The sequence below is a fragment of the Moschus berezovskii genome, chromosome 1 (assembly GCF_049115385.1).
Source record: "Moschus berezovskii isolate FMDL1 chromosome 1, NW_MosBer_1.0, whole genome shotgun sequence".
Classification (NCBI taxonomy): Eukaryota; Metazoa; Chordata; class Mammalia; order Artiodactyla; family Moschidae; genus Moschus; species Moschus berezovskii.
The window spans coordinates 70,860,956-70,886,159 of NC_142460.1; the positions used below are offsets into that span (position 1 = coordinate 70,860,956).

The 25,204-nt window shown below is 35.9% G+C and overlaps 1 protein-coding gene across 2 annotated transcripts in view; it reads left to right on the plus strand.

Moving 5' to 3' along the window:
• ALCAM (activated leukocyte cell adhesion molecule) overlaps positions 1-25,204 on the plus strand; it is a 249,353-nt gene that overhangs the window by 157,415 nt on the left and 66,734 nt on the right. The window lies entirely within an intron of this gene.

Genomic DNA, 25,204 nt, shown 5'->3' on the forward strand with positions numbered 1-25,204 from the left:
TGATGTGCTTTCAAGAGAGAACATCTTACCCTAATGACCTCAGTTCAGATATGGATACATTCTTCACTGCTCCATCTCCACTTAACTCTTGGAATCCCCAGGAGAGCTACTTTTAAAAGTGGGAATTTTAAAATTGCTGTACTGGTGAATGCTGGTTCTTTAAATTAATATGATATTGCCTGTTTTTTATTTCAAATTATTTTAGCTAACAACCACTTTGCTTTTGGAGCCTCTTTAAAGAAGACAAACCTGCTGTGGATTTGCTTAACTCACACAGTCTACTCAAGGTTCTCATTATAGGTTTTGTTTAGGACACATATTGACCAATTAAAGTCCTCCAATTTATTTCTCAGATGTTATATTTGATTTACCAGCACAGTTTCTACATTAATTGATAGTAGAATTTCTTCTCCAGAATTCTACTTCCAAAGCTAATATGTGAATCCTCATTAATTTGTCATGAGAAAAAATCTGCAAATATTCAAGTCAGTTTCTCCTAACCAAGGAAAAAAGTGTACTTTCATTTTTGTTGTTGTTGTTAAGTGTGACCATGGTAAAAAGTTGTTAGGTAATAAAAACAAAACAACTGACTTTTCTACAGTGAAATATATAGTCTGCTTTTATTTCATTATGCATTTTTTATTAAAATGAAATATTAAAGTACTTGATTCATTTTTCTTCTATTCCAGTGCTGTCATTTGACAAACAGGATCGTTTGTCAGAATGAACTACTAATAGATTGTAATAGGCAATTATTTCTTCCTACTCTTAACACCTGAGAAGAATTAAATATCAAGTCAAAACTGTCACTCACTTGAACACCAAAATGTTTGGTATTAATTGTGTTGGTTAGTTGAAAGTGAAGCATTTAGGGGGAATAGTAGTCAGTCTTGTCACACGCCATCACTTAGAATACAAGTGACCAATAGAGCCACTCTTTCCCTGCTGCCAGAAAGCTGTAATTGAAACATCTATGCTGGTTTAACTGTAAACTAATTACAGTTCATATTATTAATAGAATGGGAGAAAATTACTGAAACACGAAAATTGCTACACTTCCCTAATATTAAAATGCGAAGAATGATTTACTTTCCCCAACTCCTCCCCTTCCTTTCAACCTTCCACCCTCCTTTCTTCCCTCCTTTCTTCTCTCCTTTCCTACTTTTTCCCCTTCTTCCCTTTCTCACTCCTTTTCTTTTCCTTTTATTTTAGGATGTTGTATTTTCAAAATATATTCTTTGTATGTGGGAGTAGTCTGGTAACATTTTTTTCAAAACTCAGTATGTCTTTTACAATGTTTTCTTTCCAACTTTTGAAACTATGGAGAAAATACCTAAAAAGTATTTACAGTTTAATAGTGGGAAAGGCAGTCATTCCGTTACATGCTTAACTGTATGTCATACTCATACACTTGAAAATACATTATCTTCATATCATTTGGCTAGATTCCTAAAGCTCAGTATCTTAAAAATACCAGGGAGATTTAGAACAAGTGCACATTGTAGTGTTAATAGAGAGAACATTGATTGGGAGCAGAAGAGTTGTTTCCTGAAGTCAGTTCTACCTTTAGCACTAAAAATGCTCTAGTCTTCAGCCTCCTTAGTTGTATGATGAGTCCCTTATACTGCAAGGAGATCCAACCAGTCCATTCTAAAGGAGATCAATCCTGGATGTTCATTGGAAGGACTGATGCTAAAGCTGAAACTGCAATACTTTGGCCACCTCATGCGACGAGTTGACTCACTGGAAAAGACTCTGATGCTGGGAAAGGTTGGGGGCGGGAGGAGAAGGGGACGACGGAGAATGAGATGGCTGGATGGCATGACCAACTCTGTGGACATGAGTTTGAGTGTACTCTGGGAGTTGGTGATGGACAGGGAGGCCTGGCGTGCTGTGGTTCATGGGGTCGCAGAGAGTCGGACACGACTGAGCAACTGAACTGAACTGAACTGAACCTGTAGTGAATAATCTCTAAGGTTATTTCTCATTCCAACGTACAATGCCTTTAAATCACTAGACAATTCATTGTATAAAGTGCAATAACAGAATATTTTGTTGAGTCAGAGGCTTCTTATCTGCCAAATTCAACCATTTAGAGCCCAGCCAAGAATCTATGGGAAACACATAGGTTCTCAGCAGCCAAAATAAATGCTGGTGTCCATGAGCATTCCTAACCTTATTCTTTGGGAAAGTCCTTGGGGCCCTCACTCAGAGATTGTTTACTCTTTAAATAGAATCTCTTTTTAAGTTTGATTATCTTGTTTTCAAAGGCCTGGCAATTTGGAAAGGGACTACTAGGCAATCACGAGATGGAACAATGTATGGGAAAGTGCTTTGTAGACTCTCAAGTACTGTGCAAATCTGAGCTGTTTTCATTAGTAAGAATGACACCTGACAGGAACAGTGAGAGAAAAGATAAATCATTTCAGACAAACATAGTGATGTCAAAATTCTATTGGGTTCTGCTGTTTAGCATGCTAGGGCAAATAGGTTTAATCATTTCAGTAGTTTCCAAGATCCTCTCTGAATTATAGCACAGTATGTGCTTATAGAAATAACTGAATTATCACAAGAAAGTTCATTTATATTCTGAATAATATTTGGTTTAAGAGATAATTTCTTGGAAAGTGCATTTTTAAGTAATATATAAATGTTAGGTATTATCATATAATTTGATTTGAAGTTCAGGACAGTATGCAATGTGATACAAATGTTTTCCATCTGAAAAAATTAAAAATTTAATGTAATATGGTACATAATGGGGTAGATTTCAATTACCTAAAAATTATATCTGAGTAATCCTAAATATATGAAGTGCTACTCTAATTTTGAAAGGCAGTATTTTTTATTATCTATAGTAGGAGTAATTAAGATAAAATAATATTAATTCATTTTGCTCCACAATTAAACAGAATTATTATGTGCTCAGTTTAGAATTTTCTGCAACACTGTCTAGACTCATGAGCCTGTTATGATAGTATTGCATACTGTTGGAGTAATGCAAAATATGATACATGCCAATACTCAAAACATACTACATGCTGAGCCAATGTAATAAGAGTTTTTAATAATCCTTGAGTGATACTGGTAACCAATATAGAACAAACTAAAATTAAATCTAAAAACACTCATCGATTGATGCGAAGTTAGAAACCAAAACCAAAGTTTGTCGGTGTCAAGTTTCTAAAATATTCACTGGAAATGCCACCAGCAAATTAAGTTATAAAGTGAAAATAAGAAATCAGACATGTTCTCTCTTTTTTTAAAAGATTTTTAAAAAGTAATATGGCTTCAAATGCCAGCTGAAAATTAACGAGAATCCTTTATGAGAATCCAATATGGGAATCCTTTTCTCATTTTTGGGAACCTTAAGCCTAGAATATTTAAACCCTGTTTTATATCATATTATACATGAATAGAGGCCTGGGAAAGCAGATTCTCAACTCAGGTTCCTAGACTACCACACCAGCGTTTTTTCAACTATGTGTTGTAGATTCGATATTTTATACTGAATTTTTAATAAAGACAGTTTATAATCTACTCTATCGCATTAATGACAGACATTTTAAGAATGAAAAAGTGGATGGAGATAACAGTCCATGATCTTGGGGACTTGAGGCCATAATTTGGAAATCATTTCCTAAGTCCAGGCATTTAAAGAGAGCACACAGAAGCAGCTGAATGGTGAACAGGAGAAAGGACATTAGACAGGCATGTGCTGGTTAGCCGAATTGATTGACTTCCTGGCAGACAAGGGCACAGATTGTTCGATTATGCTTTTGTACAGCAAGGAAAGAAAGAGAACAACACCAGAGGCTGCTAACTCCCAGCTACCAGCAACTTCTGAAAGGGATATTTGAAAGATATAGAAGTAATATTTTCCACCCTCTCCCTTTATAGTCTTTGGCAACCATCTTTGGCCACACTGTCACTTGAATTGGAATGTTTAAACTATAATAGTACAGTGGCTTTGTATTTTTAATTAATTTTTATTGGAGTACAATTGCTTTACAATGTTGTGTTAGTTTCTACTGTACCAAAAACATATACACATGAAAAATGTGAAAGTCACCCGTTCATGTCTATCTCTTTGTGACCCCATGGACGTTAACCCACTAGGCTCCTCTGTCCATGGAATTCTCCAGGCAAGAATACTGGAGAGGGTTGCCATTTCCTCCTCCAGGGGATCCTCCCGACCCAGGGATCTAATCTGGGTCTCCTACAGGTGGATTGCAGGTGGACTCTTTACCATCTGAGACACCAGGGAAGCTCACATATACATATATGCCCTTCCTTTTGGACTTCCTTCCCATTCAGGTCACTACAGTTCATTAAGCAGAGTTCCCTGTGCTATACATTATATTCTCATTCATTATCTATTTTATACATAGTATCAGGCTTTGTACTTTATATCAGAGCTTTATGAGGTCCTTGACCCACTCATCAGTGCTTGAAGAAACACTTCTGGAATCCCAATTGAATTCAGAAACTGCTCTAAAAAAGAAAAATTAGTAGTGACCTAAAACCTCAATATTGTAGGTCTTTTTCTTTTACATTTCATTTTTGCTTTTTTCATCAAAAGTTCTAACTGGTAAACACAAAGCCTTAGGGGAACAATAAGCAGGAAAATTTCTTTAGGACTATATAAGTTCCAGCACCATGGCTTTTCTCTATCTGTATTTTGTGGTGTTTACTGAAAAGGGCTTACATGTGTTAAAAGCAAAATGCAAGTTACATTAACAATTTGCATTTAGAAATCCAAGCACTTAACACCACCAGACTTAATATTTGCTTTGGACAGTTCTGATTGTTTAGTCTCATGCTTTTGGAAAAAGCTAACATAAAAAGGCAGCTCTCCTATTTGCCTAGTTCGTGTGTGATTTCACACATGGTGCATGATGTGCTTCTACAAGACAAAGTGTTACCTCTTCTTCACATGAGCAGTGTACCCAGCTAGGCTGGGAAATGTGAACTTTGTGATCACATGAAGCTCACATAGATTCCACTTTGGAAATGTCTCCTTCTCAGTGTGCTTTCTCTTCTTCATTCTCTTGCCATATTTCACTATGATTACTTGACCTTCTAAACATTTTAAGTTTCTAACAAGGTTACCATCCCCTGGTCCCTTCTGCAGTTGATTATATTCCACAATACTGATAAAGAGAATTTTCAGCAGCAAAAATCTGACCACTTCACTGCCATCCTTAAAATACACCAAAAACCCTTTTATTGCTTCCACACTCTCTATAGGGTTGCTGCTGCTGCTGCTGCTAAGTCACTTCAGTCGTGTCCGACTCTGTGCGACCCCATAGAGGGCAGCCCACCAGGCTCCCCCGTCCCTGGGATTCTCCAGGCAAGAACACTGGAGTGGGTTGCCATTTCCTTCTCCAATGCATGAAAGTGAAAAGTGAAAGTGAAATCGCTCAGTCGTGTCTGACTCTCCACGACCCCATGGACTGCAGCCTACCAGGCTCCTCCGTCCATGTGATTTTCCAGGCAAGAACACTGGAGTGGGATGCCATTGCCTTCTCCTCTATAGGGTAAAATCTAGATTATTTAAGCTATTGTTTAAGGGCTTTCCTAGTATCACTCCAGAAGCAACATTCCCAGCTGCATTTCCTTCCATTACTTCCCACATGCCCTAAATTTTAGCCACACTGGCTGAATGAGATCATACCTCTTGTTCCCAGCGTTTCATCTGCATGCACTTTCCTTCATTCTCCTTCTCACTTGAAGAAATCCTTGTCTGTGAAGGTCAATATGAATGTCCTTTTGGAATAAAGCCTTCTTCAGTCTATTCATTAATATCTCCTCTGCTTGTACAACAGTTGGCACATAATCTCTTTAATTCCACTAAATAATAAAAGACAGAGGTATAATAGCTAACATTTTTAAGTTTTACTGAGATATTATTGACAGAAAAATAATTGTATATGTGCCAAGTGTGTAACATGATGCTTTGATACACATATTGCATTGTGATTACCACATTTAAGCTAATCAGTGTATCCATCACCTCACATAGTTTCCCTTTGTGTGTTGTTGGGGGGATATCATGAGAACCTTGATATCTAATCTGAGCAAATTTCAGGTGTACATTACTATTAATTATAATCGCTTATGGCTCAGCCAGTCAAGAATCCTCCTGCAATGAAAGAAACCCAGGTTTGATCCCTGGTTCGGGAAGATCCCCTGGAGGAGGGTATGGCAACCCACTCCAGTATTCTTGCCTAGAGAATCCCATGGACAGAGGAACCTGGTGGACTACAGTCCACAGGGTCACGAGAGTCAGACATGACTGAGCAACTAAGCACACATGCATGTACATGAGGTATCCAGAACTTACTCATAACTTAAAGTTTGTAGCCTTTGACCAGTATGTCCCTATTTTCCCTTCCCCCAGGCCCTAGCAACCACCATTTTACTCTCTGTTTCTATGTGTTGGGCTTTTTATGTTCAACTATCAGTGAGATTATGCAGTGCTTGTCTTTCTGTGTCTGGCTTATTTCACTCAGTGAAATGTCTAGATTCATCCATGTTGTCACAAATGGCAGAATTTCCTTATTTTCTTCTTTTTTAAGGCTGAATAACATTGTATTATGTGGTTGTATGTATGTGTGTGGATCACATTTTCTTTATTGATGGACATTTAAATTGTTCACATATCTTGGCTACTGTGAATAATGCCACAGTGACTGTGAAAGTGTAATATCATTGAGACATAGTGATTTTGTTTTCTTGGATTTATACCAAGAAGTGGGGTTGCTGATCATATGGTATTTCTATTTATATCTCTACTTTACCATGATGGCTGTACCCATTTACATTCCACCCAACAATGTACAAAGATTCCTTTTTCTCCACATTCTCACTAACACGTACCTTTTGACAATTTTAGTAAGAGCTATCCTAAGAGGTATGAGGTGGTATCTTGTGGTTTTGATTTCCCTAATGATTAATGATATTGAGCATTTTTTATTAATAGTTAACATTTACTGAGCATTTGTATATGGAAGTATTCTTTCAAGCAGTTTGTGTGTTAAGTCACTCAGTCATGTCCAACTCTTTGTGACCCCAGAGACTGTAGCCCACCAGGCTCCTCCGTCCATGGAATTCTCTAGGCAAGAATACTGGAGTGGGTTTCCATTTCCTTCTCCAGGGGATCTTCCCAACCCAGGGATTGGACCCAGGTCTCCTGCATTGAAAGCAGTTTTGTTTACTGTTTGAGCCACCAGAGAAGCCCTTTAAGCAGTTTACACATTACTTTATTTAATATTCAAAATAACCCTTTGAGGTTGATACTATTATCTTCCATTTAATGGTTGGAAAACATGAGAACATACAGTACAAATAACTCTGTAGGTCACTTATCTTCTTAGTATCAGGACTGGAATTATACCTGTGTAGTGTTGTCTGTTGCCTCTTTTTCTAGATTTTAATCTCCTTCAAATAGATTATTTATGTTTGTGTGCCGAACAGGAATACAGTATCTGATGTATTATAGCCAACCAATTGCTTTATGGTCAGTTCAGTCAGTCAGTTCAGTCGCTCAGCCATGTCTGACTCTTTGCGACCCCATGAATCACAGCACGCCAGGCCTCCCTGTCCATCACCAACTCCCAGAGTTCACTCAAACTCACCTCCTTCGAGTCGGTGATGCCATCCAGCCATCTCACTCTCTGTCGTCCCCTTCTCCTCCCACGCCCAATCCCTCCCAGCATCAGAGTCTTTTCCAGTGAGTCAACTCTTCGCATGAGGTGGCCAAAGTATTGGAGCTTCAGCTTCAGCATCAGTCCTTCCAATGAACACCAGGATTGATCTCCTTTAGAATGGACTAGTTGGATCTCTTTGCAGTCCAAGGGATTCTCAACAGTCTTCTCCAGCACCACAGTTCAAAAGCATCAATTCTTCAGTGATCAGCTTTCTTCACAGTCCAACTCTCACATCCATACATGACCATTGGCAAAACCATACCCTTGACTAGACGGACCTTTGTTGGCAAAGTAATGTCTCTGCTTTTTAATATGCTATCTAGGTTGGTCATAACTTTCCTTCCAAGGAGTAAGTGTCTTTTAATTTCATGGCTGCAATCAGCATCTGCAGTGACTTTGGAGCCAAAAATATAAAGTCTGACACTGTTTCCACTGTTTCTCCATCTATTTCCCATGAAGTGATGGGACCAGATGCCAATGCATTTATAAATTACCTGAAATAGAATCTTTTGGAAAATTTAAGGAAATTTTATTTTCATAGGATTTTAGAAAAAATTAAGGAAAATATGGCACAAGTCAATAATAAAATGTTTATATTGAGATGCAAACTGTGGAGCTTGGTGTTTAGCATATATCTTTTATAGTTTCTCAGTTACATCAACAATAAATGTTTAACTTGTAATTACTATAGACTATTCTTCAGGCACATGCAGTTTTCCACTTTCAGTAGATTGCACTGGCTTTCCAATGTACATCATTATAAATTATCTTTTAGCTATAAAAGTTTTAGAATGAATAGCACACTTCGGAGAAGGCAATGGCCAACCACTCCAGTACTCTTGCCTAGAAAATCCCATGGATGGAGGAGCCTGGTAGGCTGCAGTTCATGGGGTCACTCAGTCAGACACGACTGAGAGACCTCACTTTCACTTTTCACTTTCACGCATTGGAGAAGGAAATGGCAACCCACTCCAGTGTTCTTGCCTGGAGAATCCCAGGGACGGGGGAGTCTGGTGGGCTGCCGTCTATGGGGTCACAGAGAGTCGGACACGACTGAAGCAACTTAACTTAGCAGCTAGTGATATCTTTCTGAAGTACTTGTGTATGAGTTATTTTCATTGACTGTATAGGTTTACCTTGGGTGACTACTAGGTATGATGTTGTGTTGGAAATTTCCTTTGTAAAATATCTCTTGGTTTTTAAAATTAAAGGTAAGAAACAATGAATTTCTGAATAACAAACTCTAAAATCACACTGACTACCTATAAAGTTATGGAATATAGATATATGTATATATATATATATAGAGAGAGATTGAATATGCATCAATATTCATACTTGTATGTTGAGGATACTGACAATTGAAAAATGATAATGAAGAAAACATTTTAAAGCTGATTTCAGAGACGTTCTTTATCATTTGTTCTATATACACAGGTAAAATTGTAGCTGAAGAATGCACACTTACAGCATGTTTTGGTAAAGCTCTTAAGGGGGAACTAAAGCTGAAACTGCAATACTTAGGCCACCTCACGCGACGAGTTGACTCACTGGAAAAGACTCTGATGCTAGGAAAGGTTGGGGGCGGGAGGAGAAGGGGACGACAGAGAATGAGATGGCTGGATGGCATCACCGACTCTGTGGACATGAGTTTGAGTGAACTCCGGGAGTTGGTGATGGACAGGGAGGCCTGGCGTGCTGTGATTCATGGGGTCGTGGAGAGTTGGACACTACTGAGCGACTGAACTGAACTGAACTGAACTTGAAAATTGCCATTGGATTTTCAGACAGTGACACAGTGTAAGCATCCCAGTCGTTTCTATTTGGTTTGTTTGTTTTTAATTAATTTCTTCCTTGAGAGGAAGCCTTAGGAGTATTTTCAGTTATAGGACTCAAATAAGATTCATAAACCAAACACATGATATAACATGAAGCCTTGCTAACACTCCAGCAGCTCATCTCTGTAACCTGGTATTCTTTTAATGTGTAGGAACAGTTAATTTTTTTTAAACTGAATGACACTATTGTCTTTAAAAACTGTTAAGAATAACAGAGCCAAGGAGGTAATATTATAATATGAAGTTTAGGGGAATTTTGAGCATCATCATCTTCCCGAGCAGTAACCAAGACATTATCTCTTTTAATCCAAAAATGAACCAAATATATTAGCACCTTGGTGGGATTGAGAATATGTAGAAAACATAATCATAAAACACCATTTCTTGCAGCAGCCCAACCACCCAGGACACTGTTCAGCAGAGGTCTTGATGTTGTCAGCACCTGCAGAGAACTGCCTGGGGATGCAGCTGGTTAGACAGAGATCACCTTTGCTGGTGGATGCAAAGCTTTGCCCTTGAAGATTTTATCTCCTTCCTTCCATCTTAACCAAGGGAATTTAAATGAGATGGTCTGAATATAGAATGTATACATTCCATAGGCTGAAGAAACTATGTGCATTGTTCTTCTTAATTAATGGAGTATTTTTATCTGTTTTAGGTTTATAGAAAAATTCAATAGAAAGAAGAGAGTTCCCCTATACTCTTAAACATTTCCCACCCCCCTATTTCCCTATTATTAACATCTTGCATAAGTGTGGTACTTTGTTACAACTGAGGGGTCAATATTGCCACATTATTCTTATTAAGTAAAATCTATAATTTATATATGTTTTCCTCTTTGTGTTGTTTGTTTTATTGGTTTTGACAAATGTATGATTTGTATCCACCATCATAGTATCAGAATAATTTCACTACTCAAAACATTCTCTGTGCTCTGTCTATCCATCCCATCCTTCCTCTCATCAAACCCCTGGGAACTCCTCTCCTTACTATCTCCATAGTTTCACCTTTTTCTATAATGTCAGAGTCGTACAGATTGATACAGAAGATCAATCAGATTGACTTCTTTCACTTGGGAATGTGCATTTAAGTTTCCTTTGCCTTTTCATGAGCTTGAGCTCATGAGCTTGATAGCTCATTTCTTTTTATTACTGATATTCCATTGTATGTACCACCTGGTTTATCCATTCACTACTGAAGGACATCTTGGTTGCTTCCAGATTTTGGCAATTATGAATAACATTATGTTAAGGTTTTTTGTGAACTTAAACATTTTCAACTCAGTACAACAACTCTACTCAATACTCTATAATGGGAAAAGGATCAAAAAAAGAGTGGATGTATGTACATGTATAACTGATTTACGTTGATAAAGTTATTTACTTTGATGAAGTTCCCTCATAGCTCATTCTGGAAAGAATCTTCCTTCAATGCAGGAGACCCAGGTTCAATTCCTGGGTCAGGAAGTTCCCCTAGAGAAGAAAATGGAAACCTACTCTGGTATTCTTGTCTGGGAAATCCCATGGACTGAGGAGCCCGGCAGGCTACAATCCATGGGGTCACAATAGTTGGACATGACTTAGGGACTAAACTACAACTACTACACTAGAAACTAAAACAACATTGTAAGTCAACTATACTCCAAAAAAAAGTAACAAATTTTCAAAAACTTGTAATTGTGAAAACTATTTTTGATGGAGAGGAAAGGATAAGTTTTAAAGTTAGACTTGATTTGAATCCTAACCTTCATTTTATTCATCCAATAATTTTTTCTTGGTAGTCTGCTCTATTATCTCTACTGTGCTGAGTGTTTGAAATGCTTAAATAAAGTGCTACTCCACCTGTCAAATGTGCCTTGTCTACACTTAAAAGCCTTATTATACCTCTGACTCCTTATATATAAGACATCTATCTCAGATATTAGCAGTTTTCTGTTGTGTTCTGAGAATCAGATGAGCTGTCATAGACAAGACTTCACATATTTCCTGGCAATAAATGTTCGATTGGTATATAAGATCCAATTGATAAAGAGGTGGTAAACTTGATAGTTTATTTTCTTGCTAGTCCTTCTGTCCTTCTGATCTATAGGTTTTATAATGTTAAATATGAAAGTTTTATTTAATAATACATATGGAAACATTTTATACTTTTCAAACAATATTCCTAGCTTAACCACAATTTAAAATGAAATAAGAACATGTCATCATTCTCTATGTATCTAATAGTGATGAGTATTGGACTTCAGGTGAGAATTAATTTGGCACTCTAGCTTCACTACATACTGGCTTGACGTTGTTGGTGTAGTCTCTTGTGTAGTAGTCTCTTGGCTTTGAAGGGTGAACAGGATCTCATCAGCAAAGGAAGCATCATAGGATGTGTTCACCATAAATCTTTATTTGTTCATCATATAGAGCTATTGTGAGACTCAAATGTAAAAATGTACAATATACATACAAGAGCATTACAAACTATAAAGCATGATAAAATGTCCATTATTATTGCTACAATTGCTCTAATGTATTTTTTGCTTTTAATTTAGCTAACTCCTTAATCAAACTGTAGGTTGTTTTTTTTTTTTTTCACTACTATTGCAATCTGAATTTTCTAGGATCCAATAACCTACTAATTTTAGAGGGTCAGTTCCCTTGTGGCTCAGCTGGTAAAGAATCTGCCTGCAATGCAAGACACCTGGGTACGATCCCTGGGTTGGGAAAATCACTGGAGAAGGGAAAGGCTACCCACTTTGGTATTTTGGCCTAGAGAATTCAACTGAATGAAGAAGAGCCATTTCCTGCTGTAAGGACTTGTTCACCTTTCTAGGTGTTTGTTGTTGTTATCGTTTTTACCATTTTGTCCATGATGGCTAGTCTTCCAAAAACTCTGCAACTCATTAAACCTTTTCCTAAATCACAGTATAAATATGACACATTTTAAAGTTACAGTGAGCCTACGGGATTACAAAGTTTTCAGCAAGTTAAAAATCTTTGAGAGTAAGGGAGAGTTTCAAAGCTCAGCCAAATTAAGGTCCAGATTTTACAAGCTCTTTAAAATCATTCCCCCATTCTGATATCCTTAGAAATGATAAAACTACCTTTCGATACAACTTCCTATATTTCTCGTTTCTACTCATTGCCTTCCTAAATTATCTTGTTCTCTATCCCACTTTTCCTCCCACTCATCAATTAAGAGTGACAACTGTCAGGGAAAGTGGAATATATCAAAGTTATTGTTAATATTGTCTAAGTTCATGCATTTCAGAGCAACACCACTGAGCTTGTGCTGTGGACAGGTTACAGTGGAGGTACCATTCTCTGTGCTTACCTGTCCTTGAAGCAACACAAAACCTCTTAAGACTGGAGGATGATTTCATTTTTATGTGGTAGACTATGCCAGTTTCCTATTATGCAACTGTTTGTTTTACTGTAAAATTTTTTAAAGAAAATTTTATTTTTCCTGTGGTCTTAATTGCTTTCAAAAAATATATTGTACAAATGTTTCTATTTCTTCTTTCTCATCAGAACTAGAAAACTAGATTTCATAGTAAGCTGAGTTTAGTTCTTAAAAAAGGGCAAATGCCTTAGAAAGGCATCATTTTCTTCCTATGACCTTAACTGATATTACAACCCCTGTGGGAAGTTGTCAATTTAAAAGCATGGTTTTACATGAATCTAAGTCTTGGAAATCAGCCAGCAAACTTCACGAAATATGTGGGGAAATTATTAAATAGCTTTTTAACCTTTATTACTTACCATGTTTGACTGTACAAATCTATATCCTCAGGAGACATAGGCAGTGCTAAGTGGGATTCATGTGAAGAAAAGAGCAAAAAACTATTTCAACCTATGTAAACATTTTTCGGTACCTAGTTAAATACTTAACAGGGAATATTCCAGAAGCAGGCATCCTGGACAAGATCACTCAACCAATTAGGAAGCAAAAGTTTACTACTCTGCTCGTTCAGGAGCCTTGACAATTTATTTGCTATCCCCCCGTAATTCATTACCTCAATTATTGGGTAAAATTCTCTAATGCTATTGAATAGTACTTTAAATGCTAAAGCAATAAAATTAGCACAAGCTGTTATTAACAGAAGCTCTCTGAAAACAATGATGATCTTACTGGCTAAAGATATTTATGATATGTTTTTTCTAAGACATTTGAGAAATGTAAAAGCTATTAGGAATTTGTTGTTTGGGAGTTGGAGAGTGTTATCAAGGACAGCTTTGATTATCTCTAATCAAGAGGTCTTTTTGTTGTCATGGCATTAAATTAGTTGCAGACAACAAGTTTAATAATGTCACAATAACTATGAACTCTTTCTGAAGACAGGCTCTAGTCTAAATTCCAAAAGTTTCCATTACTTCAGATGATGCACTTAAGGTCTTTTGTGAAGCATTGTGCATGCTTTCCTGTTGTTAGTATTTTCATGAATACAACACAGTTATTGTCTTTGCTAAAATAATTACGTCATATTCACAATTTCAATACAACTTATGTGGGAAAATGCATAGGAAAATGTAACTTTTTAGTATAAATAGAACTGACACACTTAGTTAAACTTGGAGCATAAGTGTTTTCATCTTTCCTTTGCATCTAACATGGGGCAGTATTCAAATAGGGGTTTCTTCTACCTACCTCTTTTAGTTAAGTTGATTCACAAATGAAGTCCTCAGGATCTGAATAGAGACATTGCAAGAAATAATTCTGGAAATTGAATTGGGGGAGAGAAACAAAAGGAAAATAATATTTTACTGATTCTTTTCTTATTGATTAATTGTCTGAGTAGATTCTCCTTAATGACACAGCATCAAGTCCTAGATAATTAGCAGAGAAGCATGATAGTAGAAAATAGTCAACTTTATGAATTTCCATTCAGTTCAGTTCAGTCGCTCAGTCGTGACTGACTCTTTGCGACCCCATGAATCACAGCATGAATCACAGCACACCAGGCCTCCCTGTCCATCACCAACTTCCAGAGTTCACTCAAACTCATGTCCATTGAGTCGGCTTTCTTTATAGTCCAACTCTCACATCCATATATGACCACTGGAAAAACCATAGCTTTGACTAGATGGACCTTTGTTGGCAAAGTAATGTCTCTGCTTTTTAATATACTATCAAGGTTGGTCATAACTTTCCTTCCAAGGAGTAAGCATCTTTTAATTTCATGGCTGCAATCAGCATCCGCAGTGATTTTGGATTAGTTACATAAATATTTGTAATTATTATAATATGTGAACTGTAGAATATAAAGGGAAACATGATTAAACATTCTTTTCTTTAGTGTCCTTTACTAAAATATCCATTTTAAAATAAAATATAGAGGATTGTTATTTTCATATACAAATTTTAAATTTCTGGTTCAGTGTAGTCTTCCTGCCTTCCCCCTGCCTCGCCATCGAGCATGAAGTATTTTTAAGTATTTTTATTTGAGTTTGTCCCCACAAAGGGACCAGTGTTTACCAAGACTGTATAGTCCGGTCAAAACCTCATCACTGAGGAATGAGGACTTGGGGACACACAGCTCCCCTGGGAAACAAATTTTTGGAAACCCCAGTCTCATCTTCAGAACAAAGAGTGTGAAGAGAACTGTCAAAGAAACTCTAAATCCTGACGCTCTTAGTGACATTTCAAATGTAAATCTAGGTCGGTGCGCTGTTTTGAGTGTATGTTTAATTCCATTAAAAATATTTTTAAAACACAGTAGCTTTTTGGTGGGGGACAATGCTAAGATACTGAATTCTAATTACTTCAATATCTGCTTTATCCCCACCTTCCCGGATTCCCTAGAATCCCAAAGAATAGTATATGGTTTTCTGAAATGTTAAATGAAGACTGAAAATTAAGGGCTGTAAGAGTATGATCTGATAGAGTTCCTTTCAGTGCACTGCAATGGGGCTTTATTTTACCATTATTGAGCACCTGCAACCTGCATGGTGCTGCGATGAATTTCAAAGTGAGGGCACTGTAGGTTTTTCCTTCAAATAGGTTGCAGCATAAATTAAACCGATAATTTCTCCCTCTTTTGAAAAGAAATTAAACTTCATATAAATATATATATGTATATGTCTAGAATTTAAACTCTGAATGCAGGGTGTTTTCCTTTTATCAGTATGAATCGCCTACCCTAGATAGCCCTTGGCACAAAGCGAGCACTCAATAGCCAATAAATGAATGATAAAGAATAAATATTGAAATATATACAGACAAAACGGGAAACGATGTATTTGCCTATTTGTTTCAGTGGATTCATGGAGAGCAATGTGTAGATACACCCTCTAGCTTATATTTCTGTTTTAATGAACATTAGTTTCCTCAGGTGTTTAGTATTCAAAATAATTCTGTGTTATCTTTATATACAGTCATGCACTTGTGCAAAAACTTTTTGTCGGCTAGATCCTCAATGGTATAATTACTGGATCAAAGAGTATTAGCATTTAAAATTTGATAGATACCATCAAATTACACTTCCATAAGATCTATTCAATTTAGAATGAACCTTAAATATTTTATTTTTTAACTCAAAGCAATCTTTGACAATCTAATAAAAGTTATGAATTCTCTTTCTTTAAAATAGATGCTTCAATATACCACAATTTGGGTTTTTTAAAAAATATCTTTAGAGGATTCATAGATGCCATAAAGTCCATTTATGGATCCCAAGTTAAGAAATTCTCACAAGTACGGTAGAGTTTGTGTTTTGCTGGTTTAAAATTCTTGAGGCATTTCACAGAAAGTAAGAAAAAAGTCCATAAATTAAATCATTTCCATTGCTTTTAAATCATTTCTAAGTAAAATTTTTGCTTTATAATTTAAAAGTGACCCCAAATGGAATCCAAATCATGGTGTTGATGGTGAAAGGAAAGAAAAATTTAAAAAATGTAACAGTTTATTGCATTTTATTAAGAAAATTTTATGTGCATTTATGAATTTGGGTAAACTGCCAGTTTTAGGACATGTTCCTTATGATGATCAAAGATATAATTTGTCAAAATTACTATAATATATAATAATTTCTGCCATAAGACAGAAAACCAAGTATCACTCAATGCGTCTACATGGTCCCTGGTTATGGCAGGCCAGTGAAGTAGTTCTCATCTTTCCAATCACAGAAATTCAGTGTTCACATCAAATAAAATTTCCTCTAAGACACCTTAACCAATATCCTCAAACTCCTTGCTTGGATTCCTTTCTCTGCTTTGCCATACCACTTACTTTACTTAGTAAGCACCTCCTACAAATTCCATCATGTACAAATTCCATCATGTTCTTTGAGAAGTAGGCCTCATTATTTTATTTATATATTTCGCCCACAAAGAACATCTAGCACTTTGACTGTAGTGAAAATGAAAGTCACTCAATTGTGTCTGACTCTTTGCAACCCCATGGACTATGCAGTCCATTGAATTTTCTAGGCGAGAATACTGAAGTAAGTAGCCTTTCCCTTCTCCAGGGGATCTTCCCAAACCAGGGATCAAACCCCAGTCTCCTGCATTGCAGGCAGATTCTTTACCAACTGAGCCACAAGGGAAGCCCAAGAATTCTGGAATGAGTAGCCTATCCCTTCTCCAAGGGATCTTCCCAACCCAGGAATCGAACCAGGGTCTCCTGCATTGCAGGCAAATTCTTTACTAACTGAGCTATCAGGGAAGCCCTGATAGCAGTAGTAGGTTTTGATTGTAGTAGGTGTTCAGTAAACACTTGATGCTTGTTTAATGTATAAATAGGTGATTTTTTTGAGATGGGCCTTAAAGAATATGTAGGAATTCAGTCAAAGCACATGGTCCCAAGGAGCAATGATAAAAAAAATGAAGCAGAGATGAAGTAAAACCTAGACTAAGTGGAAATAAGTGTGACTTATCAAGCTCATAGATCATTATATGTTTAGGATATTTATACAATGAGGCATATGGTATAGGCTACCCACTCCAATATTCTCGGGCTTCCCTTGCAGCTCAGCTGGTAAAGAATCCACCTGCAATGCGGGAGACCAGGGATCGATCTGTGGGTTGGGAAGATCCCCTGAAGAAGGGAAAGGCTAACCACTTCAGTATTCTAGCCTGGAGAATTCCGTGGACTGTACAGTCCATGGGGCCACAAAGAGTCAGACACAACTGAGTGACTTTCACTTTTACTTTCACATGGTAAATTGAAAAGGTAATTTTCAGCACAGTAATGCAAACTGGTTACTATATTCTTTAAAATTATATTGTTTTTCTAGACGTCCCTTCTGTGATATAATATGAATTATTAAATTGACTTATACTCCACTAAAATAATAAATATATTAAGCATTATAACATGCAAAACTTGTAAGTAATGTTAAAAACATATATATTATAGTGTATTCCTGAATACTAGCAGTATTTTATAATTTAGTAAGAAGATTTTTTTCATCTAAATGTGATTCCACAGTGGCCTAACCATTTATCTAAAAGACATAATATAATGCATTTATGGGGCTTCCTCAATGGCTCAGTGGTAAAGAATCCATCTGCAATGCCGGAGATGCAAGATAATGTGAGTTCACTCCCTGCGTTGGGAAGATCCCCTGGAGAAGGGAATATTATCCACCCTGTATTCTTGCCTGGAAAATTCCATGGACAAAGGAGCCCAGCAGGCTACAGTTAAAAGGGTCTGAAGGAGTCAGACATGACTGAAGCATGTGTGCACACAATGAATTTCTAAAATTGTAGTAACTAGTGAGAGGAAAAAAAAGAATTATTTTTGGTAGAATTCAGCTGTGAAGCTGTCTGGACCTGGGCTTTTGTTTGCTGGAAGATTTCTGATTACAGTTTCAAGTTCCATGCTTGTGATGGGTCTGTTAAGATTTTCTATTTCTTCCTGGTTCAGTTTTGGAAAGTTGTACTTTTCTAAGAGTTTGTCCATTAAGTTGTCCATTTTGTTGGCATATAATTGCTGATAGTAGTCTCTTATGATCTTTTGTATTTCTGTGTTGTCTGTTGTGATCTCTCCCTTTTCATTTCTAATTTTATTGATTTGGTTTTTCTCCCTTTGTTTCTTGATGAGTCTGTCTAGTGGTTTGTCAATTTTATTTACCCTCTCAAAGAACCAACTTTTGGCTTTGTTGATTTTTGCTATGGTCTCTTTTGTTTCTTTTGCATTTATCTCTGCCCTAATTTTTAAGATTTCTTTCCTTCTGCTAACCCTGGGGTTCTTCATTTCTTCCTTTTCTAGTTGCTTTAGGTGTAGAGTTAGGTTATTTAGTTGACTTTTTTCTTGTTTCTTGAGGTATGCCTGTATTGCTATGAACCTGCACCTTAGCACTGCTCTTACAGTGTCCCATAGGTTTTGGGTTGTTGTGTTTTCATTTTCATTCATTTCTATGCATATTTTGATTTCTTTTTTGATTTCTTCTATGATTTGTTCGTTATTCAGCAGTGTGATATTCAGCCTCCATATGTTGGAATTTTTAATAGTTTTTCTCCCGTAATTGAGATCTAGTCTTACTGCATTGTGGTCAGAAAAGATGCTTGGGATGATTTCATTTTTTTGAATTTACCAAGGCTAGATTTATGGCCCAGGATGTGATCTATCCTGGATAAGGTTCTGTGTGTGCTTGAGAAGAAGGTGAAATTCATTGTTTTGGGGTGAAATGTCCTATAGATATCTATTAGGTCTAACTGGTCTATTGTTTCATTTAACGTTTGTGTTTCCTTGTTAATTTTCTGTTTAGTTGATCTATCCATAGGTGTGAGTGGGGTATTAAAGTCTCCCACTATTATTGTGTTATTGTTAATTTCCCCTTTCATACTTGTTAGCATTTGTCTTACATATTGCGGTGCTCCTATGTTGCAAAAGAGACACAGATGTATAGAACAGTCTTTTGGACTCTGTGGGAGAGGGCGAGGGTGGGATGATTTGGGAGAATGGCATTGAAACATGTATATTATCATATGTGAAATGAATCGCCAGTCCAAGTTCAATGCATGATACAGGAGGCTCGGGGCTCGTGTACTGGGATGAACCAGAGGGATGAGATGGGGAGGGAGGTGGGAAGGGGGTTCAAGATGGGGAACATATGTACACCTGGGGCAGATTCATGTCAATGTATGGCAAAACCAATACAATAATGTAAAGTAATTAGCCTCCAATTAAATTAAAAAAAAGAAAGGAAGAATTACTATTTTTCTGTTATGTAGGCATTGCACAACTATACCTACATTATAATATATGATACTTATGAAAGGCAATGTAGAAAATAAACTTTGAAAAACTGTTCCTAATTCTGATTCAGCAAAGACCCAACTTGACCCCCCAATTACCCATGTTTATGAAGGGAAATTGAACAAGGAAAAGGGGGCTGCATAGCTGTTTTCTCAGTTTCACAAAGTGACATTGGATTCTCTCAGATGTCTTCTCCCATCTGCCATGCAACCAAGTTATTTGGGAATTACAAGAACTCATATCACACATGCACACGCATGCACACACACACACAGAAATCTTACTTGTTTATTACATGACCTTGACAAATATTTTAAACTCTTGTTTAATATAATAGTTTACGAGAGGAATTATGAGATATAATTATGTGTTATTGAATCATAAAGTCAGTTTTGGAAGACTCTTTAAAGACATCAGCTTAATCTTCTGTCAGTAGAGCTATTATATTTATCATATCAAATAAGATACATGTGATATATACACTTTAGAAAGCATATATCCGTTCCATTCCGTTCACTCAGTCGTGTCCGACTCTTTGCGACCCCGTGGACTGTAGCCTATCAGGCTTCTCCGTCCATGGGATTCTCCAGGTAAGAATACTGGAGTGGGTTACCGTTTCCTATAGTAGATACAATTTGTGCTTCATTATAATGAACATATGAAGTAGATTTCTATGAAATTGACTTTTTGTAATTTCTTAGATTGGATTGTATCCCAATTTTTCAAAGTCAGAAATCAATCCTCCTATCTTAGTTTAATATGTTTTTGTGAAGAAAACCAATTTGATAATAACCAGATGTTATTATGTACAATTGCTTCCTCCATCCCTTTGTTCATACTCAGTGATTATTTAGTCCTACACTAAGATTCTATTTTACAGCAATGATCCCTTTATTGGAAACCACAGTTTTATTAAATGAATGAAGGTCTAAACCAGTCATTCTTAACTAGTTGGGATTTCTGAGGGCAGTTTTGCCTCCTGGGGACATTTGCCATGACTGAAGATTTTCCTGTTGTCTTAGTAAGAAGAAGGTGCTATTGATATCTGAGGGGCAGAGACAGGGGTGCTGCTAGAATTATGTAGGGCAGCCCCCCACAGTAAAGATTTATTCAGCCCCAAGTGTCAACAGTGATGAAATTAAGAAACACTCCCTGTTTTAATTAGAGTTGTACATATCTTAATTCATTAATAAAGCAAATAGGGACACTGGCATGTTTGTCAAAATCAGTCAAGTACCTATGAAAGTAACTTCTAAGGCTAACTCTCATTTTTACCTGCTTCCTCCCCCAACAGTTCATTTGCACAAATAAATTTCTCTAACATTTCTGTAGAACTGGAATTTAGTTTTTATGTCATAAGCTGTGAGCCCATTGTAAAATGATTTACCCTTCTATGGCACTGACCTGAGCTACAGAGCTAAAAATAAAAGTGCTTTTAAGGATGATGATGCTTTCAAAGTATCAGTGCAATAAAAAATAATTAACCACACTAAATTACAGCATGTAAAACAGACTCTGATGAATTTTGGTCTTATACTATTCTATATTATTTGCTGCACTTCCGCTTGAAATATGGTAGCAGATTGACTTTTAAGTGACCTCAATGCAGATGTCTATTTGTCAACAATGCAAAGAGAATGATTACTCGGACATTGATCATCCTTAAGAATTACTTTACACAGAAAAAGAAATTCTCACCAATATGGCCCAAATTATTACAGTTTTATTATTTTAATTAGAAATATAAAGCATTCACCTGACTTCAAAAGGTTGCCAGAGTCTGTTTTAGTGCCTCTTTAAATTATTTGCTGTATAAAATGCATAACTATAATTATCTTGTATTTTATGATCACTTGCCTGAGAATTCTATATGTGAGATTATTTGATCAAGAGATTTTTCTTGGGTTGTGCTTGTCTTATTTTTTTCTCACTGAATTCTCCTATGTCACCTTTCTAGTTCTATAGTTCTTTATCTGTAGCTAATAACTCTTCATAAGAATGACTAAATAACTACAGAATGCTATTCAAGTATAGCATATATTTATGTTTTATCCTATGTCATGACATTTTGATAGCAACAGTAATAATAATGAATAACATTACACTAAATTTTTAGAACACATTTAATACAGAAGGTGATTTAGCCCAGTTTAAAGTATCTTCTGATATATGCATTTACATATAGACATGTATAGAACAGAAATGCAAACCTTTGTGCACACACACATTTCCTTCTATATTATATATTTAGCCTCTTTGAGAAAGGACATCATAGGTATTCTACATTTTCAATAATATCCAATTATCTCTAGACTACAAAACCATGAATAATTTAACAAATTAATATTACAGGGAAGTAATTGCAGGGGGATTCTAGTAAGCTAAGTTTAATTCAGACTTGGCAATTCAAAGATAAAATCTCTTGCTTCCATGAAAAGTATAAACAGAATTGTTTGTGTTGACAGGTGCTTAGGGTCTACCTGGCACTTCATCTCAAAGACTGAGATGCCCTAGAGGTGTCAGGAAGCCAGTGTATCATGAAATCATAGTAGTCTTTATAGCTACTTTATCCCTAGAGGGTTAACAATATTAGCTCTCCCACATGTACAAGTCTTTCTTTCAGATGAACCTGGGAGCCATTATACTCCTTCCTGAAGAGGAAAGTTGATGAATATGACAAACTTGAAAATTATTTCTAAAATCATTGTGATTGTGGCTCCATTAGCCTTCCAAATGATTATCACTCATTTTGCCCTCAATCTGTGGACCAGGGCTTCGCTCTCTTCTCTCTTGCTCTTTTACCTACTGGGCTCATTCTTGTCAAATGTCTTATTGCTCTATGTTTCTGGGAAGTCCCTCATGGCTAATTTTGGATATCGAGGTGTCAATAAAAAACCCAATCCATAACTCTGCAAATACTTTAAAAAACAACTCTGTGTTACTGTCCTCACAGGTAAGGAAAAGGCATTTCTTAGGGACTTTTGCAAATCATGGAGTACAAACAGTCCTTCATTTCTTTTGAAAGGGAAGAAGAAATGTTCTCTCCTGTAGTTTCACCCATAAGCTCATAAAAACATCGAATTTGTGTTTGTTTCTCTTCAAGAAAGAGCATGCCATTCAAGCTCAAATCCATGTTCCCTAAACATTGAAGACAGTACATGACAGCCTTTACAGTAGGTGACAAGAATAAGAATTTTGAAAGTTCCAGTGTTGCCAATCAAATTAACAAAGATGTTAATTTGATAACTAAAGTGGAAAGGACTCCACAAGATTCAAATGAAAAATTATCTTTTAGATGTCCATTAAATGCCAGAAATTATTCTGGGATACTGTGGTTAAAAAAAATGTGTTCCCTTCCCTGCTGTAATTGTGCTTTCATCATGCTAATATATTATGTACTTGAAATTCATATAGGTTTAATTTCAATTATAAAATTATAACATTTTAAATTTTTAAATCAATTATACAATTATAAAGTTTGCTGTATATTGAAACTTTATAGAGAAGAGGAAAGAAAAATGGTCTGTAAGATAGAGCAGAGCATTACATTTTTTGGAAAAGGCATTTTTTATTTCTCTATACCTAGCAAAGGATCACCTCATTGGTACATAGGCCCTGTAATCTGTTTTCACTCCTGGACCAACCATGGGAACACCATCAGTTGTCAAAAGAAGATATTTTTATAATACAGATAATAATTAGACATGCATGTCTTGCCATAATTTAAGAAAGAGATTCACAACTTTCTAGAGTCATTACATATTCAAGTGTCTTGCTATATAGTCATGAAAAAAACAAAATACTAAATCACAAAATTGTTTCCATGGCTTGGAAAACCCTGTGTACAGTGCTTGAACAGATCCTAAAATACATGATACAAATTCCACATTTAGAATCCAAAGTATTGTACAAAACCAAGTTCTATTTTGTGAAATAAAGTAGTTTCTTAACTGCCATAAGTTTGCTTATTGCAACCACATGTCTAAATCCTTACAATTTTTATTTTAATAAAGCTGAAAAGACCATTTCTTCATCTACAGTCTTATGCTCTTCAATGATTTATCATAAAAAGGAATTTAAATCACAATATGATTGACACTAAACAACTGAAAATTATTAATGGAAAAATTTAATTTTTCATTATAAAATAATATGTAATGAAAGTTTTAGTCAAATTTTGTCTCTAATAGCAAGTTAAAAACACATTCTATGGCTTATACTATACTTTGTATTCTTCATTTTAACGATGTTAAAAATCCTGAAAAGTAGTTGTGTGGTTTATTTTTGTGGAAATTTGTGATCTCAGTAATGTTTTTGTTCACTGGAGCAAAATTGCTTTAAAGGAAAGTACCTTTCTCAGTTGACAGAATTCCTTTTCTTTCTTGACTAAGGTTAATATGAAATTTTGTACATGTGACTGATGGGTAACAGTGAAAGATAGTGTCCACCCTGTCTTGTTTCTTTAGAAAGTCATAAGATGGTCTTGTTTATGTATTGTACTTTGCCTTAGCTTTGCACTTTAGCACCACCTGGTGGACAAAATATCGTTTATTTTTCTCTTCCGTTTAGTTAGCCCCTTCACACTCTGCATCCCATTGTGAGGTATCTTAATAGATATTAAATCATTTAATACAATTAAATAGTTGTAAATGTATCTAATCTTAAAGACAGTTGTAAATAAAGTAAGGTAAAAAGATCTGCTAGAATTCCTAAATACTATATTATTGCCAAGTTAAATGCCTATGTTTCTTTAAATGTCATAAATTTGAATAGTATGTTACATGTCTATGAAAAATGTGAGAATTACTGATAATTCAATTAGTTATAATTTGCATTTTTCAATAAAGAATTAAATAAGGAAGTTTTCTGTACTTTAGTAACAAAACAATTGTTTGAGTTAGATTGTCTACCAAAAAAGCAGTGTAATCCTTTCATGAAGAAATTTCATACTACAAATCTTTCTTTTTTTGCCCTCTCCCAGCTTGCAGGATCTTGTTTCCCCAACCTGGGATTGAACCCTCCCTCTAGTAGTGAAAGTACAATGTTCTAACCACTGGACCGCCAAGGAATTCCCTACAGATTCTTATCATGTTAATATTTTGTGTATAGTTAAAATGAAAACTAGTACTTTAATCATTACTACAGTAAAGCAGGACACTTCCATGCTCATTTTGCCACTTATAATTAAGATTCAGTTGTGGGCTTATTTGTACTTGTTCTTAGTTTTTGATAGTTTTTGCCATTTTCCAGAAGTTAAATTTAAGAGTATTTTCAAATGAAATGCACAAATATATTTGAACCTAGTTTTGAAAATTTTAAGCATATTAATCTCTTTGTGTAGTCCTATGTTTCTATGAAATACAGTGAATTTTCTCCTTATATAATACAGTTGAAGGTGAAAATAAACCCTAGATGCTATATAGTTCCTTTGGCATGTACTACTTATTTATATGGGGCTTCACCAGT